This window comes from Theropithecus gelada, chromosome 14 (genome assembly GCF_003255815.1).
Source record: "Theropithecus gelada isolate Dixy chromosome 14, Tgel_1.0, whole genome shotgun sequence".
Classification (NCBI taxonomy): domain Eukaryota; kingdom Metazoa; phylum Chordata; class Mammalia; order Primates; family Cercopithecidae; genus Theropithecus; species Theropithecus gelada.
Window position 1 is genome coordinate 118,721,858 of NC_037682.1, and position 8,631 is coordinate 118,730,488.

Genomic DNA, 8,631 nt, shown 5'->3' on the forward strand with positions numbered 1-8,631 from the left:
CTCAATGAAGTTGGGAAGCTTGGGACAAACAGTGGTGTTTACCCTTTAAGCATCTTTTACAAAGTCTGAGTCAGTGATATGCATGTCTGGTTTAGGCCAGTGCCTGCTTCCAAGCTCTGCCAGATTTTAGTGAGCCATGCTGGGACTTCAGCAGCACAGGCCAGCTCAGGATACCTTAGTATAAAAAGAGGTCTAATTTGTTTTGTAAAATCTAGCTCAGGAGGTTGGAGTGGCAATAATAACAATAACAATGGCATTACTCATCATTAAAATATGCTACATGTACTCCGTAGCATGCTCCAGTCACTCTGCAGAACATTTTACTTGGCAATCAACTTTATGAATAAGGCATTGTTATCCCTATTTTACAGGTAGAAAAATCAAGACTTGAAGTGGCTAATTAACCACTAACCACTGTTACTGAACCCAAGTTTATACAGCTGGAAAGCAAAAGAGCAGGGCTCAGCACCCAGGCACTGAGAGAGGAACCTGTTTTCCACCCTTGCATTGTGAAGTCTTCAATAGCTAAAGCAATGACATCATAGCTCTGTCATATGGATATGGTTTTAAATCCCATTCCTTTTAACATTACCAGGTATGATACTTTAGAGGAATCATTCAACAACATCGAACCTCATTGTCCGCCTGTATAAAATGGGAATAATCAATAGTTTCTTTGTAGGGGTTTTGAAAGTTAAAATTGCTAATACATGTGAAATTTCTAGCAAGATAAATACTTCAATCAGATGAAGAACTAGCTCTGAGATTCCAGGCAGTAAGCAATACTGAAATCCTGGCAACGTGATGGTAGTTGATTGATTAATTTGTCACAATCCTCCAGCAAGTCACTGGGGAAGAGGGAAGGAAGGCAGTCCTGTGCCCACTTGGCTGAGGGAGGGGACTGTCCAGGGACAGCCAGGAGTCATTACACCAGTTCATCTGGCTAATATACGAGAAGGATTCTAATCAGAGAAATGTCTGTATAAAAGTTCAGTCATGGTGGCTCACGCCTGTAATCGCAACATTTTGGGAGGCCGAAGCTGGCGGATCACCTGAAGCCAAGAGTTCGAGACCAGCCTGACCAACATGGAGAAACCCCGTCTCTACAAAAAATACAAAATTTGCCAGGCATGGTAGTGCATGCCTGTAATCCCAGCTACACAGGAGGCTGAGGCAGGAGAATCGCTTGAACTCTGGAGGTGGAGGTTGTGGTGAGCCATTGCACTCCACCCTGGGCAACAAGAGCGAAACTCTGTCTCTAAATAAATAAATAAATAAATAATAAAGTTTAGTCATACAGATTAATGAGGCAACATAGTAGGGCCAGGAGGAAGACGTGAGGGTAGCCTTTGTTAAAATGAAGGCACGTGGACACTCAAGTCACAATGGGCACACTTTATGTTGGCAGGATTAATTCCAAAATCTACCAACTAGATTAGTGTGGTGCTACTACTCCCAAAGTCAAAGAGACCTTTGAATCTATGGCCAGAAGCATTTGAAGAGAAAGGGAACATGATTTTTCTAATGTAGGGAGTCAGAAATAAAGTATCTCCATAAGGATCCAGACAGCTGATTTAGCCAGTATTCTCATTTTCAGGGATGCATTCCCACCAACACACACACACACACACACATCCAACATACACACACACACACACACATCCAACATACACATGTAGAACTGTGTCTCAGACAATCAGATCGGCTCAGGCACCTTACAACTTATTCCACAGGAGAAAAGAATACAAATAATGGCAAAATGTGATAAATACATTTTATCACCTGTGTCCCCTTTGGGTACTTTAGCAGTGCCTGGCTCTCGGCCTCCAGAAGGACTCTGAGCCCTCAGCTTGGAGTTTGGCATCACTCACCATTGCTTTATCTATTTATTTGTATGTTTATGTCTCTCTTTCGCAATAGAATGTTCATTCCATAAAGACAGGGCATCTTTTGTCACTTTCATTGCTGTACCTCCAGCATGTGGCACAATTGCTACTCAATAAATAACCATTGAATGAATGTATGAAAATGCTTTTGGGCATATTTAGGTTATTGTCTTCTTTTATTCTGGAGTATAAATAATAAAAAAGTTTCAAAGTTTAAAAAGTGAAACCTTAAACTTAATTATGGCCCTATCTTCTCTCTGCTCCTCCTCCCACTTGAAGATTAAATTACCATTTTGTCAAGAGCCTTTGACTGAGGTTAGAATTTGTTCGATAGGTGTAAGGAAGGTTTTGGAGGTGTTTGAGGAGGAGATTGGTATGGCAAATAGACCTCTACTTTAAAAGTAAAACTTTGGAAAGAGAATGCAGCAGTGGTTGGAAGGAAAAGGGATTGGAAGCTCAGAATCGTTAGGCAGCTATTATGATGTGGTAAACGTGAAAAAAAGTGGATGTTGGGGCAGGCTGCTGGTGGTGGATGGATGCTTGAGGAGCTGCAGAGCTCTGTGTAGAATGCACTAATTTCCTCACTTAATAACAGTAACACGAATAAAGACAATAATAATACTAAATCACAAAATAACCAACATTTATTGAGTGTCTGTTCTCCACTTGGGACTCATCTACAAGTTTAGGGAGATTAAGGAAATTGTCCAAGTTTGCACACCTATTGGCAAAGTGACAAAACTGAAATTTAGATTTAAGTCTTCTGATTCGAAATCCAGAATCTTTTTCACCACGTTACAAAAAAAAAAAAAAAAACCACAAAAAGAACACACAAAACAAAAACAAAAACAAAAAAACCATAAAGTACAGGATGTGTACTTTATAAATACAAATACATATCACTTGCAAAATGTATTTTGATTTTAAGTGAGATGTGAGCTTCTGGAAGGCAGAAGCAATTTCTGTCTTTTATTTGTTTTTTTAAAATCTCAAAACACAGAGCCACATCTTTGTGTATGTGTGGAGCATGTGTGTATGTACGTATGTATGTGTGTATGTGGCTCTCTCAGATGACTACACCTGTCTACATATTAACAGGGGTCCATGGAGACAGACACCTCATCCAAGAGCAAAGCCCTTCTTATGGGCAAACGCTCTGGTGGTGTATTTGTCTGTTCTCATGCTGCAAATAAAGACATACCTGAGACTGGGTAATTTATAAAGGAAAGAGGTTTAATTGACTCACAGTTCCACATGGCTGGGGAGGCCTCTCAATCATGGCGGAAGGCAAATGAGGAGCAAAGGTGTGTCTTACATGATGGCAGGCAAGAGGGAGCATGTGCAGAGGAACTGCCCTTTATAAAACCATCAGATCTCATGAGACTTATTCACTATCATGAGAACAGCATGAGAAAGGCCCACTTCCATGATTCAATTACCTCCCACCAAGTCCCTCCCACAACACAGGGGAATTATGGGAGCTACAATTTGAAATTCGGGTGGGGACATAGCTACATCATATCAATTGGGCAATAGGAGTCTATTTTGAGGGTTGGGGGGTGGGTCTTCATTTAACCCTCAAATCACAGGTTGAAATTCACATGCAGAGCTCTCAGGCCTCTTACACTTCTTTCCATTTAGATGGGGGAGGATGGAGGAGTTGTGGACTGAAAGGGGCGATGCTGGGCACTGCTGGTGCTCAGTGAAATCTTTAATGTGTCCTCAAAAGCTGACTGCTCTGTGCTCTCTTCCTTTCTGCCTTGCTGTTTTCTTTGCACAGCAGTTGCCTTTTCTCCTGACTCTGCATGAGACTCCAGGAATAAAGAAGCTTAGAAGAGAAGGTGGGATTTGTACAAGGCCTTTTCATCAGGAGGGAGCCAGTTAGGATGAGAAAACAGTCGCCCTCCTCAGGTGTACCCACAGAGGCCCTTTGCTGAGGCCTGGGCTCACAGCTTCCTTTCTTCCCCACTCCTACCCCTTTCGCACCTCCCTCATCCCACTTGCTTTGAAGGAGCCTCCTTTGTGGACATTTACAGACAGACCCAATCAAAACCTTGTTTAGAGATTTGCAGAGGTGAATTCTGGAGGCCTTTTATTTGCATGGTGGGTCCTGTCCTTGGTTCTGCCTGACAGAGGAGAGAATGGGAAGCTCTCAGACAGCTCTCAGGGCTCATGGGTACATAGGATGTTGCGTTTAGTCCAGGGGGACAGATAAGCTCTGGTTTTAGTGCAGAATCTCTGGGCCCATTGTTGAAGTTCCAGACCCAAGGTATAGATCCAATTTATTTTAGGAAGGAAACTGGTGTTAACCTTTTCCTTTCCTTTTTTTCTTCCCAGGACAGTATTTTAAAAATACAATTATATGCATTTTTATTTTCTATTGATTATCTCATTCCTTCTCTTCTACCTGCCTCCCCATGGAAGCAGATAATTTTTAGCAGATTATCAAGTTTGGATATGGCTCAGGGGGGTTGTGACAGGCCACACAGCAAAAATTAGCCTGTGAATCTTGGGACTTTGGAGTTTCCAAATTCCCAAACTATTAAGCAGACTATATGCTAATAGTATAGCATTATATATAGTATAGTACAGGTTGAGTGTTCTTTATCTGAAATGCTTGGGACCAGAAGCATTTTGAATTTTGGGGGGGATTTCAGAATATTTGCATTACATGTACTGGTTGAGCATCCCAAATCTAAAAATCTGAAACTTGAAATGCTCCAGTAAGCATTTTGTGTGTGTGTTATGTCAGCACTAAAAATTTCAGATTTTAGGAAATTATGGATTTTGATTGTTTGTATTTGGGTTGCCCAGCCTACATGTACTATGAAATAGTGGTCTGAGAAGCATAAACATCACTTTTGAGTAAGTAACTCTGAGGAAAATATTTAGAATCATTTAAGAGAGAAAGGGCTTCCTTCCCCCATCTCCATGAATAGCAAAAACAAAAGGTACCGATGTTAGTGGGTGGGAAGTGAGACATAGGAGAAAAGATGAGAAAGGAGGTCAGGATCCTCCAGGGGGAGAGCACTGAGCTGGAAGCAGCAGTGATTCATGCCCAGATGCTGGGTAGGAGTGGAGCCATTGTTTAAATACTGCCCGATAGGCAGGGGGCCTCTGCGGAGACAGCTGCTCAGGCCAGAACCATTGCTGCCACCACCTTCTCCTAGCACCTGCCAGGACAGAGAGGACTTCCTTCAAAGTAACCAGGACCTCTCCCAGTGACTATCCAGCAGCTGTCTACATGATCAGAACTAGCCTGCCCTGGGCCATTTACCCACTGTGGACTACTCCCACCTTGCAGTGCTCTATGACTCTTAGAGCCACAAAGAAGTGATTTATTTGACTACGATAAAGATAATTTTAAATCGAGATCTTTTGAAAAATCCACCATGTATAAATTGGCCTACTTTCCTGAGGCAGAGGTTTTATTTTTCCTGACAATATGTAGAAGAAATTGTATAAATTCCTACCTAAACTACTCAAAGGAAAATGCATAACATCGTCCCTCCTCCTCCCCAACACCTACCACCCAAAAATGTTGCTTGGAAGTGAGATTCTCTTCCCCAGCCCAGTAACAAAGTGCATTGCTCGAGAAATGTGTAGCTTTCAGGCAAGGGCCATGCTTCTGTGATTCACAGCCTGAAGACATGTCTCTTTCTGAGTTGCTCCACACAGAGAAATAGTTGTTGACTATTAAAAACATCAAGAGAGGACACACACATATCTGGGTTTTAGCTTTTTTTTTTTTTTTTTTTTGTATAATAGAAATATTTAGCAACACTGAGCCACATCATCATGTGCTGTTCCCTTGCAACCTGACAGCTCCCAGGCTTACCACTCCCCTCAAGTTCTCACTGTGTCTTTGATATTGAGGCAAGGCTAGGTGCATCTACCCTTGAGTTCAGGTTTCTTGCATCTTTCCTTTCTCACATTCAGCTCTTCCCTTTATGTTACCCTCAAGGGCCTTGAAAGCATTATAATTTTGTCTTAGAGCAGTAGCCTCTGCTTTTGGCCCCAAACAAATGTTTGCTTTCATGATTTGGACTAAAAAGAATAGTCGTGGGCCACATGAGCTGGTCCATTTCCCCATCTGGGAAATATCTGTGGGCATTGCTTGTGGAAATAATACCTCAGATTGCTTTAGGGTTTTATTTTTATTTTTATTTTTTTTTGTCGGAATCTCTAAATTGTTCTCCCTAGGTCTCATAAATGGAGAAGAGTGGGCAGAGACAGGACCCATTAACCCTGACCTGGAGCTTTCAACCTATGTGAGAGCTCTCCAGCTAGACTTATTACCAAACACCAAGGGTTCAGTATAGGTTCTGCTGCCTGCTGCACAGAATGCCAATCTCTGAGACAACAAGTATTACCAAGGAGAAGGCTTTAATAGGGTGCTGCAGCTGAGGAAAATGGAGATAAAGTCTCAAATTCATCCCTCTGACCAATAAAATTGGGAGGTTTATATAGCAGGGACATGGAAAAACACGAATTAGAGGGGAGTAAGGAAGTCATCATGATGGATGAAGGGTGTGGTGTCTCATCGTGTGGATGTGGTGATCTAGTGAGTTTCACTCCCTTGGCTGAATGTTGGTTTCCCCAGGAAGGAACACAAATGAAACAATTTAAGCTACAACTTTTAGGACCAGGGAGAATCAATTTCTATGTTTACTTAAAAAAAATACATATTAGTTCTAAGGGATAATCGGACTGGTTTCATACTCACCCTTAATTTGTACTCCACCCCCAAACTGATTAGCTGTGGGCTCTATTTGTGGCTCTGCATATTGCTCATAGGTGACTTCAGTATTCTTTATTCCCCACTCCCATGTCCTACCTTGCTTGTAATTATGTGGTTGCTTGAAGATTATGCAGCTCTAAAGAACAGGAATTTGTTTGAGGCTGTCTACCTAAGGAAATGAGCGCTCTGTGGTTTGGAATTATGCCAAATGTGTTTGATAATTAATTGTGTGACTTTACACAAGTAATTTGCCCTGCTAGGGCTTCAGGTTCCTTTTTATAAAATAAGACTAGACCTAGAGTGACCTCTAGTAAATCATGCAAGTGATTCATTCAAGTAAAAGTATCAAGCACCTACTACGTTACAGGCACTGTCCTAGGGGCTGAGAATATAAAAGAAGGAAAAGGCAATGGTACCACTCCAGCAACTTAAGAGTCTGCAGGCAGAGCCTTATGTCTTTCTGTTTATCTGTTTATTATCTAATATAATGTATTATAAGTATCTGTACCTGTAATGAAAAATATATACACATTATTTGGAAAGCAGCACGGTAAGGGTGGGAGTGCATATGTACAGAAATGTGTGCAATTGTTGAATAAGAACTCTTCCAGGAAATGAAGACGTCTTCAGAGGAAAGGTGAGTTTTGTGTGGGTCTTGAAGTATGAACAGAATCTTGATGGAATTCAAGGCTACAGGAGCATCATGTGAGGTATTTGGGATGACTGAACAAATCAAGGTGTTTGGGATCAGGAAATTTGGAATGACTGAAACTGGGACAGGTGATATAGGCAGGTTCCACCAGAGACAGTTTTTAGAAAGCTGTGTATACCATGCTAAGCATTGTAGAAAGTCATTCCTTCAAGGTCTTTACACACGAATACTTATTTACTCACAAATTCTTACATTTTTCTGGAATATTTTGGTGGTGTTCTATTAATAACCTGAGATCATTGATTCTCTTGAGGTTCATTTCAAAATCAAAATGTTCCACAACTGAGCTAACATGTGAAGCACCAGTAGGAAGCAATGTATAAATCATGGCTGGATGGTGTTGTTGCAAATGTTTGGATCATGAAATAAAATACTCATCAGAAATGGATGAGTACCTTCCTCCAGATTAGGGGTAAGTGCAGCCCCAAAAAACAAAGCATGAAACACAACAGTAATCTTAGTCTAATGAGATAAACCACTGCACTGAGTGTAATTCCAGACAAACAATTTCCTCACCCCTTTGAAATCATTTTAGTTTAGCAATGCCCTCTCTCTCAGCAAGTGGAGTTCATACTCAGAGATTCTTCCCATTTAGTAGCTCAAGGTGAGAAAAAGAAACATAAAATATTTTTCCCCTAGTTTCACCATACCAGATCCTACTGTGAATCCGCCCCTCTCCTATGCTGATTCGGTAATTGCCAGAACATGCCTCGTGGTCTCCCTTTGGTTTTCTTTCTCCATCTTTACATTATTAAGTCTGTAGCTCTGGCAACATGGTGCCCTAGTTCAGTTCTACTCCCTCTGCTGGCCAGATGTCAGCTAACAATAACAAAAAGATGCTATTTCAGGGTGGTTCCTTCACCAAGATTATCATAAATTGCTTTTAATTTCTTGGCAATGCAGTGTTGAAATTTTTTTAAAAAGCTATTTAAAATCCAACAGCTCTTCCTCTAGCAGATTATAATAATTTTAAAACATTGCAGATTAAATTTGAGGCCTCCACTGGGTCCCTGGCCTTGGTATTAATTAACAAAGCTTGAAATGAGCCGTGATTAATTGCGAGTCCAGGAGCACAACACAGTTTGATGAATATGTTCAGATTTCAGGGAGAAAAACATGCAAACGCCTGCTTGAGGCAGGAGCTTCTGCAATAATAACCACTTTGGTTTCAAAAACGTGTCTTTGCCATACAAATTGTAGAGTGTATCATCCCTGGAGTGAAGTCTGCTGATAATAGAGTAGAAGTGGAGGTCTGGAGCCATCTGCACAGCCAGCATCTTGTAGGGCTTCTT